Source organism: Hoplias malabaricus, chromosome 6 (genome assembly GCF_029633855.1).
Source record: "Hoplias malabaricus isolate fHopMal1 chromosome 6, fHopMal1.hap1, whole genome shotgun sequence".
In the NCBI taxonomy this organism is placed as follows: domain Eukaryota; kingdom Metazoa; phylum Chordata; class Actinopteri; order Characiformes; family Erythrinidae; genus Hoplias; species Hoplias malabaricus.
This window is the reverse complement of record NC_089805.1, coordinates 49,569,257-49,581,067: the sequence shown is the minus strand read 5'-3', so window position 1 is coordinate 49,581,067 and position 11,811 is coordinate 49,569,257. Positions and strand designations below refer to the sequence as shown.

General features: G+C 44.6%; 1 protein-coding gene across 1 annotated transcript in view; it reads left to right on the top strand.

Moving 5' to 3' along the window:
* The first annotated feature begins 7,860 nt into the window (after window positions 1–7,860).
* The window catches only part of LOC136699525 (stonustoxin subunit beta-like), a 67,153-nt gene continuing 63,202 nt past the window's right edge, over window positions 7,861–11,811 (top strand). The window contains exon 1 of the mRNA XM_066674296.1: window positions 7,861–7,996. The gene's annotated coding sequence lies outside the window, so the exon portion shown is untranslated. The remainder of the gene's footprint in view (window positions 7,997–11,811) is intronic.

Below are 11,811 nucleotides of genomic sequence, written 5' to 3'. Positions count from 1 at the left end.
TTAGAGGTTAATAAACACTTCATTGTGTTAAATCCAGTGCTGTAGATGTAACTAATCCACACAATCAGGAGAAACATCTGGAAACACACTTTGTTCTTCACTCGCTCTCAACACAGACACTACTTTTTAGAAAAAAACAATAATTTTACTGGTGGTGAGTTGGATGAGATGGAGGAGAAAGCTGTCAGACAGACTACAGATGGGTACGGGATGTGGCAGCTGCAGGAGCACACTCCAGAGCATGGGAGGTGTGTGGAGAGGATAATGGAGATTATTTCGGGCGGCCTCCAGGAGCTTCTGGAAACACTCCGACAGCTCAGGAGGACATCATTTTTTTATTATTTTTTTTTTCCCCGTATCATTTTACTTTTACTGTATTTGTTATTTTAATTACTATTATTTTATACAAGCACCACATTTTCAGATTTTTTTTTATTTTAAATAATTATATTAGGTGTCTAAGATTTTACACAGTTGAAGCAAATCAAAAGCAAACAAACACATAAACCACAACAAGGATCTAAACACAACACAAGTACATACACTGAAGATACACACAGGTATTATGAAATCACCACAGACACAAAGAAGAGAGATCAGCTGTGGATCACCAATCACTGAACAACTGTAGATTCACAGTTGAGGGGAGTGGAGTCTGTATTTACTCTTACAGACGATAGAGGGTGCTGTGCTGTAGATCAGTCTGAGTCTGAACACACTGTTAATAACTGATTATAACTGTTACAGTTCAGGAGTGGAGTCTGTATTTACTCTTACAGATTATAGAGGGCGCTGTGCTGTAGATCAGTCTGAGTCTGAACACACTGTTTATAACTGATTATAACTGTTACAGTTCAGGAGTGGAGTCTGTATTTACTCTTACAGATTATAGAGGGCGCTGTGCTGTAGATCAGTCTGAGTCTGAACACACTGTTTATAACTGATTATAACTGTTACAGTTCAGGAGTGGAGTCTGTATTTACTCTTACAGACGATAGAGGGCGCTGTGCTGTAGCTCAGTCTGAACACACTGTTTATAACTGATTATAACTGTTACAGTTCAGGAGTGGAGTCTGTATTTACTCTTACAGACGATAGAGGGCGCTGTGCTGTAGATCAGTCTGAGTCTGAACACACTGTTTATAACTGATTATAACTGTTACAGTTCAGGAGTGGAGTCTGTATTTACTCTTACAGACGATAGAGGGTGCTGTGCTGTAGATCAGTCTGAGTCTGAACACACTGTTTATAACTGATTATAACTGTTACAGTTCAGGAGTGGAGTCTGTATTTACTCTTACAGATGATAGAGGGCGCTGTGCTGTAGATCAGTCTGAGTCTGAACACACTGTTTATAACTGATTATAACTGTTACAGTTCAGGAGTGGAGTCTGTATTTACTCTTACAGATGATAGAGGGCGCTGTGCTGTAGATCAGTCTGAGTCTGAACACACTGTTTATAACTGATTATTACTGTTACAGTTCAGGAGTGGAGTCTGTATTTACTCTTACAGACGATAGAGGGCGCTGTGCTGTAGGTTTGATGTGTTATGTGTCAGGGTCATGTCTCCAGTTTGAGTCGTGGTCCTGATAAAGCCCCTGTTTCCACACTGAGACACTGGATCAGCTCAGTGGTGTATTTTAGCCAGTGATCTCAGAGTTAATAAAGACTCTTATTGTGTCCACAGTGCTGTAGTTCAGGGGATTGAACTTGGTGGAGGGTCTGTGTCAGTTCACAACATTTCTCTCCACTCGGACTGATCTCTGCTCCAGTGAAAGTCACAGTGAGATCACAGTTCCCCGTAGAGGGAGGTTCATTCATTCTGGGTAAGGACTCCCCCGGGGGAAATAGCTCCTGTTCCTGAGGTAGTAATCGGTCCGATCAGAACTCATGACGAGACGCTCAGAGATCTCCCTCTGTTTCTCCTGAGTGTGTAGTAACTCATACACAAGGCCATAGGGACAGTGAAATATCATCCACACACTCACTCTGAGCTCTTCAACCTGACAGTGATATGAACACAGTCCTGATCTAAAGGGAGCAGTGATCCTCCTCAGTCCAGAGTTATTTGGAGTCTAGACGTCTCTGATCTGGAGCGTGGTGTGAATGGGGGAGTCCTCAGTGCAGAGTAAAGAGCTGATTCCTCGTTAGTAAAGTGCAGGAAAGCTGTTGTAGAAACGTCCCTGTCTCAGAAAGATCAGTGGATTGTTTTTGGGATGAAGGGCTGCTGCTGTGAAGATTCCCTCCCTCTGTTTCTGCTGGTGGAGACGGGAACGCTGTGTTTCAGATCATTGTTCCAGAAAGACTCCATCAACACGTGTTAATCTGGGCTCCTGGTCATTGTTTCTCAGGGCGTCTCGACTCGTCCGTCACAGTGAACGTTACAGTTTAACCCTTTATTAACCATCACACTGTCTTTAGTTTAAATAACTACTGCCTCCATCACCTGGGACTGACACTTTTTAATCAGAATTATTATTAACACTGAAGTGTACGAGCTCTGAAACAGTTCATACCTCATTAATATGAATATTAACACTGCTCCAACATCCCAGCATCTCACACTCACATTATTTACAGCACTGTTCCAGTTAAACAGAGAGAAATAAATGAACTCCTACAGGAGGAAGTGGAAAGTTGTGCTGAATCTGAATCAAATTTCCAGCTCATCTTCTGTATGACAGCAGTGCAGTGTGGAGTTCTGACACTGGGGGCGCTGTAGGGCAGCCTTTGGAACTGAACATCACTCACAGACAGAGGGGTGTGTGGTGAGGGGCTGGAGCGGAGCGTCCAGGTGGAGGACACTCTCTAATGTCCCAGAGAGGAGCGTGAAGAGCTGTGGGGGTCTAGAACAGTGCTGGAGACATGGAACTGTTCATTGATTCATTCATAAACAGGAGTGACGTGAGGTAAAACTGAGGAATGTAAGACAAGCAGCTCGTGTTCATTTGTTTGAGAAAATAAACAAAACTAAACAGTTCAAAAGAGAATGATTTGTTAAAAATGTATTTCCATAGTCTCTCCTCTGATCCCTTCTTCTTTTATCTTTCCCTCAGAGGGAAGAAAGGAACAGACACATCATGGAAAACTGGATCTCTGTTACTACTTTATTTTACAGCATTATTTCTAACCCTTCTCCCCAGGCTCTGCCCACACATGATCTTCCATAGCGACTGTTGCTAGGCTGGACAAGGTTTTACAGAACAGTGGAATAAATCTCATTCAAACTTATGACAAACTGCAGAGATGTAGTTTAATGATCTTCTTCATGTTCTGAAACATCTGTTACACTGCCACCTAGTGGTCTGTCTGTGTCAGAGACTCTGTTCCAAACCTGTTCTAAAAAAGACTGCCCCGTTGTGGGAGACCCGCTCTGTGGAGCATTAACTGGTTCATTCTGGGACGACAGAGCGGTTTGATTCTTCATGAGAACTGCACTTTACAGAAAACAATATAAAAATATAATATACAATCACTTTCACACACAGTGTTTGATACTTTTTGGAGGTAGAAACTGCAGCTTTAAAGACTGAGTGGGACTGTGTTCTGTAACACTCCTCCAACCTAGCAACAGTTGTTATGATAAGACATTTGTGGGCTCATGTGCAGCTGCTCCAGAGTGTCCCAGTTCAGCTGATGTTCTTCTGTAGAGATTATACACACTGTGTCCACACCGGGGCCCACTGTAATCACTTACTGTCAGGAGCTTTTAGAGCAGGACGGTTCCATTCACCTCCACGGTCCACTGTTCTGACCCCTGGAAGTTCCTCTAGAACTCTGTGTCTACGTCTCCACCAGAGGAGGACGCAGAGAGTTTGAGAATCTGTTATGATCCAGAGAAAAGCAGGAGATGAGGAGAAAGTAGAGGACGATGACGTTCTCCTGAAAAACACCTTCCTCAACCCTCAGCCGACTGTGAACACTGTCACATCACACCTTTACTTTACTCTGACAAGTTTTAACACTGTTACCCTGTTTTATTTTACATTTTATATGTGCATATACAAATAGCCCCAGTATCCTCTAAAAGGGAGGTGAGGTAGAGGATGAGCACCTGGTGACACCTACAAACAGGTGGAGTTCAGTGACAGCTCAGTTCCATTCAGTTCTTTGTTTGAGGAATTCGTTTTCCCTGTTCATCCAGTAAGTGTTTAATCTCTCTGTTATAAACCGTGACTTTGTGTGTTGTGATAAAACTGTGTTGGGGGTGTGTTGAGGCTAGTGCTAAGATCATTGTTAGCTGGTCAAGGCTAAAGCTAAGGCTATGGTTAGCAGTGTAGTGCTAATGTTAAGGTTATTGTTAGCAAGCTAATGCTAAGGTTAGCAGGCTAGTGCTAATGTTAAGATTATTGCTAGCAGGCTAATGCTAAAGCTAAGGCTATGGTTAGCTGGCTAGTGCTAATGTTAAGATTATTGCTAGCAGGCTAATGCTAAAGCTAAGGCTATGATTAGCAGGCTAGAGCTAATGTTAAGATTATTGCTAGCAGGCTAATGCTAACGCTAAGGCTATGGTTAGCAGGCTAGTGCTAATGTTAAGACTATTGCTAGCAGGCTAATGCTAAAGCTAAGGCTATGATTAGCAGGCTAGTGCTAATGTTAAGATTATTGCTAAAAGGCTAAAGCTAAGGCTATGGTTAGCAGGCTAGTGCTAATGTTAAGATTAGTGTTAGCAGGCTAAGGCTAAAGCTTAGGCTATGGTTAGCAGGCTAGTGCTAATGTTAAGATTATTGTTAGCAGGCTAAGTCTAAAGCTAAGGCTGTAGTTAGCAGGCTAGTGCTAATGTTAAGATTAGTGTTAGCAGGCTAAGGCTAAAGCTTAGGCTATGGTTAGCAGGCTAGTGCTAATGTTAAGACTATTGCTAGCAGGCTAATGCTAAAGCTAAGGCTATGATTAGCAGGCTAGTGCTAATGTTAAGATTATTGCTAAAAGGCTAAAGCTAAGGCTATGGTTAGCAGGCTAGTGCTAATGTTAAGATTAGTGTTAGCAGGCTAAGGCTATGGTTAGCAGGCTAGTGCTAATGTTAAGATTATTGTTAGCAGGCTAAGTCTAAAGCTAAGGCTGTGGTTAGCAGGCTAGTGCTAATGTTATGGTTATTGTTAGCAGGTTCTTTCAGGTGTAAAGTCATTCAGTAATAATTGTGTTTATGTGTGAGCTGCTGTTAAAGAAAAACCAGGACAGAAGGAAAAGCCTGAGGATTGTGGCCTCACTCTTCCTCCTCCAACTTCCCTTCATCACTTCATCACTTCAGGATCCTCCTCCTAACGAAAGACTGGTTTGACTCTCCTTTCTCTGGTTTTATCTTCATTAAGGCTCTGGGATCTTCTGAGTAAGAGCTCAGGTTCACAGAGACACACTCTATCTACTTTAGTGGTGTTTGTGTGTGTTTATATCAGAGCTGGATGTGTATCGTGTGGTAAAGGAGAGGTTCATCTATTGTTCACTGCATATTCACTGTATTATAACTTCAGTGACAGTGGAACAAAGAGGAATCCTATAATTGTTTGTGTTGCTCATGTTGTTCGATCATTTAAAGTCCAATCTCAGTTCTCCTTCCCTGAGGTGTGTGTCGCTCCAGTGGGAAAATGTCCAGCTGTGTGTTTATAAATGAAGTGTTTTACAGAAAAACTGAGGGTGAGAAATATTTATTCATATATTGTCTGTAACCCTTATCCAATTCAGGGGTGCAGTGGGTCCAGAGCCTACCCAGAATCACTGGGCGCAAGGCGGGAACACACCCTGGAGGGGGCGCCTGTCCTTCACGGGATGACACACACTCACACCTACAGACACCTTTGAGTCACCAATCCACCTACCAACATATGTTTTTGGAGCGTTGGAGGAAACCAGAGCACCGGGAGGAAACCCACACAGACACAGAGAGAACACACCACACTCCTCACAGACAGTCACCCGGAGGAAACCCACACAGACACAGAGAGAACACACCACACTCCTCACAGACAGTCACCCGGAGGAAACCCACACTGACACAGGGAGAACACACCACACTCCTCACAGACAGTCACCCGGAGGAAACCCACGCAGACACAGAGAGAACACACCACACTCCTCACAGACAGTCACCCAGAGGAAACCTACGCAGACACAGGGAGAACACACCACACTCCTCACAGACAGTCACCCGGAGGAAACCCACGCAGACACAGAGAGAACACACCACACTCCTCACAGACAGTCACCCAGAGGAAACCCACGCAGACACAGGGAGAACCCACCACACTCCTCACAGACAGTCACCCGGAGGAAACCCACGCAGACACAGGGAGAACACACCACACTCCTCACAGACAGTCACCCGGAGGAAACCCACGCAGACACAGGGAGAACACACCACACTCCTCACAGACAGTCACCCGGAGGAAACCCACGCAGACACAGGGAGAACACACCACACTCCTCACAGACAGTCACCCGGAGAAAACCCACACAGACACAGGGAGAACACACCACACTCCTCACAGACAGTCACCCGGAGGAAACCCATGCAGACACAGGGAGAACACACCACACTCCTCACAGACAGTCACCCGGAGGAAACCCACGCAGACACAGAGAGAACACACCACACTCCTCACAGACAGTCACCCAGAGGAAACCTACGCAGACACAGGGAGAACACACCACACTCCTCACAGACAGTCACCCGGAGGAAACCCACGCAGACACAGAGAGAACACACCACACTCCTCACAGACAGTCACCCAGAGGAAACCCACGCAGACACAGGGAGAACACACCACACTCCACACAGACAGTCACCCAGAGGAAACCCACACAGACACAGGGAGAACCCACCACACTCCTCACAGACAGTCACCCGGAGGAAACCCACGCAGACACAGGGAGAACACACCACACTCCTCACAGACAGTCACCCGGAGGAAACCCACGCAGACACAGGGAGAACACACCACACTCCTCACAGACAGTCACCCGGAGAAAACCCACACAGACACAGGGAGAACACACCACACTCCTCACAGACAGTCACCCGGAGGAAACCCACGCAGACACAGGGAGAACACACCACACTCCTCACAGACAGTCACCCGGAGGAAACCCACGCAGACACAGGGAGAACACACCACACTCCTCACAGACAGTCACCCGGAGGAAACCCACGCAGACACAGGGAGAACACACCACACTCCTCACAGGAGCTGTGACAGAGACACCACCTGCAGCTCCACCGTTCCGCCGTAACACATGTGACACGTAGCACCTGGCTCTTTGTTATTGTCTCTGCTGTTCCACCGTTGTTTCGTCTGTGGTTTCTGAACATTTGACGGTCTACAGGTTTGTGTTTGAAAATGTTCTGCAAAGAAAAATATAAAACCCCAAATCCTGAAGATGTCCATCCTCCTGCCCCCAGTGATCTGAGCCCTGCACTCGCTGTGTGGGGTGTGGGTCAGAGCACATTACTGAGGGGTTTGGCCCTGGAGCCTCACTGGGCACTGACCTGGACAGGCTCCTGAACATTTAGTCGACACAAAACAGTGGAAAAGCTGAAACTAAGCACAGTTTCCTAATCGGGAATCCTCTGTGTATCTGCTGCTCTGAAGTCCCTCCCCCGTCTGCTCTGGGCGACTGCTGTAAAGTTCACACTCACTGACTTCACCCTCACAACTGAGACACTTTTACAAAGTCTTTAAACTGGAGTTCAACAGTTTAAAAATGTGTCTGCGGTGGGGTCTCAGACATTTGTTACTGTTCTGTGTTGAGGAAATTAATGCATTTCTTTTGTATAAAAATGATCAGATTTTATAAACTATGGTTTTGTTTGAATTCTCCAGAGAAACACATTCGTGTTTAGAGCGCCCTCTAGTGTCTGACAAACCCAGAAGACAGTATAGAGTGGTACTTCTCTCTGCCGCAGCCCTTCCTGCGTGTGTCTGATCCAGTCCAAACCGGATTTAAAAACGAAAGTAAAATCACTGCTGTTTGTGAAGATCAGGAGCAGAGCTGAAAAACAGGTAAGACTTAATTTACAGCTTACAGACCTGAAGATTATAGATAGTTCAGTGTGTGTGTGTGTGTGAGAGAGAGATAGAGGGAGGGAGAGGGAGGGGGAGAGAGAGAGACTGTGTGTGTGTGTTAAACACAGTTAAAGAATCTTTTAAAGAACAGATTTAGCTCGTTAGCCCTAACCACACTGCCCTCTACTCCTCTGTTGTTGCTGGACCTGAACCCGGTGATGGTCTTCATTCCATTCCAGACCTCCCTCTTGTTGTTCTATATCTCCTCCGACCATCTCCTCACTGTCTGCATGGTCACAGGCTGACTCTTTACCAGTGGCATATACCAGGGGCTGAGGTGCACCAAGTCATGGTCTGATCTACCCAGAGGAGCTAGGGGGGAGCAGCTGTATGCGTCTTTAATATTAACATACAGCAAGTCCAGTGTTCTTTCCTCTCTGGTGGGACAGTCCATGTGGAGTAAAGTTTGGTAGTGTCTTGGTTGAAGTGATAATGGCGTGGTTAAAGTCACCTGGTATAAAGATGAAGGCACTCGGGTGTTGAGTTTGGAGACGCACTGCGGTTGAGTGAATGACGTCACACGCCGACGTTGGGTTGACAGCGGGGGGGACATTAACAGCCACGATAATAACATGGCAGATCTCTCACCTGAGACCAACAGCCAACAGCTCAGGCAAGAGGCACGTTCCTTGATGGTAATGTGACCAGGGTTACACCAGCAGTTATTAACTAGCACAGTAAGCCCTCCTCCTTTACTCTTGCTGCTCTCTGTGCAGCCCTGGTCGGCATGAACAGTCTGAAAGCCATCGATTCGTTCCACTCACGGAAACATTATCATCTGGAATGTCCTAGTGTAGCCATATCTCTGAAAAGGCCATTAAACTACACTCTCTGTACTTCCTCTGACTCATGGCTAATGCGGTTAGCTCATCTATTTTATCAGCCAGCGATCTCACGGTGCCCATGATGAGAGAGGGGAGATGCAGCTTATATCGCCTCTTCTCCATAAGCCTCTGTCATCTCGCCCTCACTTTCGTTTTGTTCCTCCTCTACATCCCCTGTGTGTCCATCTCCAAAGCTCTTCAGGGATGTTAGTTGTATATATGTATAAAGTGTGTGTGTGTGTGTGTGTGTGTGTGTGATGATATCATAAATTGAATTTATCTATTATTCTGCAATGTCCAAATGACGTCCATCCTTTCACACTTGCCCCCATTGTGAAGAAGTGTTTTGAAAAACTGGTTCTCAGTCTTCTGAACATGGAGCTTCCATCATGACTGGACACACACCAGTTTACCACAGCTCTTCTTTATGCCCTCACCCTCCTGGACAATTAGAAAACTTACACTGGAATGCAGTTCAGTGACTTCAGCTCTGCCTTCAACCCCAGGCTGGTCACTAAGCTCAGTGACCTGGGAGTCAGCACCACCCTGTGTAAAGGGGTCCTGGACTTTCTGAACAAAAAACCACAGGCCGAGAGACTGTGGAGTCACGTTCTATATCCTCATCCTCTACACTGGTGGTCCACAGGTCTGTGTGCTCGAGAGATCCAGCACCTGGCTGCCAGGGCTACCACCAACAACCTCACCCTCAACAACAAAATCATATTATCAAAATTATATTATTATAATAATAAAATTATAAAATTATATATTTACGCAACATTCTAAATTCTTTGGAACATTCCTATGGCCTTGTTCATGACTGTTTCCACCCTCTCTACTTCTGTGATTGGAAAATCTTAAACTGTCAGAGACCATCTAATGTGAGGCCGTAAGCCAAACTGCAGACCACGAAGTTTTATCGATGCTGTTAATAGCCTTCACCAGTTTGGTTTTTATGACAACAACTTGCTCTGCATCATTTAGTGCTAAACTGTACCATCTGTCTAATGGTCTCTTCACTGGTCTCTCCAGCATAGAAGGGATCAGCTCTCCATCCATCACAAAATTTTCCTGCACAAGTTTTCCTTAAACTATCTATAAACCTCTGGACTTACTCAGTTTAACTTTCAGCCTAGCCCACCTAAGATTATCATTAACCTTCACCAGCAACCGCCGTGTGCAAGGCACAGTAGTCATCACGGTCTTCATGTTGTCCATGTATGCCCTAACTGGGGGGAGCCGAGAAGAGTCATGCAACATCTCCCAGTCTACGAAACACTCAAAATCGCTAATCATTACCTCCATTTCCATGGTGAATGCTAGTGATGAAATGGTGCATCCAGCCATTAAACCCATTTCCAATCGCTGCCATGACGTAACAAATTCTCCTGTATTAACCCTAAGCCTTTCAGTCACGTCTGAGGTAATCTGACACGCCTTGATATTTTTACAAATTTCACCTACCTAAAAAGTCTGTTCCCAAAAAGCTACACATGCTAATATTCAGCACAAACCCAACAACAATAATGTGAGTCTGTATGTAATTCATCTGTTCTTTGCTTAAATTAACTCCAAACATGGACTTCCCAAAAAACTGTATTTAAAGTTGCTGATATATAATGAAAAAACACATTGTGAACCTTTCTGAAGTTTTCTTTTGAGCGCTGAACTCTGTAGACATGGGTATTAACTACACACTGGTGTTTACAACTTTCTGACATTTTATGTAGTTTTACTTCTATGTTGCTAAAAATTTGATGGAACATTGTTTTTCCTCAATATCTGTGACTCACACATTGAACATTCAGGAGATAGGTGTGAAACACAGGTGAGAAATCCCCTCCCCTCTGTCTGTGGCTCATTATCCCCCACACCATCCATCAGTGAGACCAACAGCTGGGACTGAATCGTTTGGTTTGGTAATTGGTGGTATTTTAGTTATTTAGCAATGACACAGAATGCTTTGGAGCAACAAAGCCATAAATATGAGCTTCAGATCACTGTTTGAAAGCAGCAGAGAGAATCCAGACATTACTACAAGCAGTTGTTTTCTCTATGAGCTGAGCTATGTGCCTCTACGCAATTACAAAACATTTACCCTCAGCTTCACAAATTCCATCACTGGAATATACTACTGAACTAGCGTAGCATAGAAGCTACTCAGCACCAGACATATTAAACATATTTCACTTACTCATCACAAAATGAGGCCGTTGCTCCTCAGGCAGCTGAAAAGCATGACTGTGCCGTCTTGAAGCTATGCACTCGGTGTGAAAACACAGCCATGTGCTTTTGTTTATAAGACTAAAATGAGTGTTTCACACTTTGTGTTGCAGTAATAATCTTCCAGTGAGTGTGGTTGGATTAGCATGCTATTATTGTATAAATATGAAAGGGTGGGCCATCAAGCCTCGTGCTTTGACTTTCAGACAGAACTTTCTTCTGTTACATATCTTTCTATAACAACAAGCTAAAAATAACAACCTCCATATATTTGAAAACTAGACCCTTTAAGGTTTCTGGAGGTATGTTTATTAAGTTTCTAGGACAAAAAAGTCATTAAGTTGTGTAAGTGTTTTTGCTCAGTGCAGGGCCCTCATCAGTGCAGTGTTCTCCCTCATCCAATGCCTTCTACTTCCTTGATTAACACATTTCCAATGTCTGTAGCCATGTAATCCTCCTGTGAGTCATCTTCCACACCTGTTCTCACTGACTCAAGGGGCATTGAATCTATATGTCTCATTGTAGCCTTTACTGCTTTCATGTACATGGTTGAACTCACCATGGCTGCTGTCTCTCCAAGCTGCCACAAGGTCTGTCCCCTGTGGTCAGCTGCTCTGTTCACAGCAGTCACTAGGTAACCTTGATAAATAACTGTAATTATACACAGGATATAACATAAATGAATGAAATCAAGATATTTAAAAA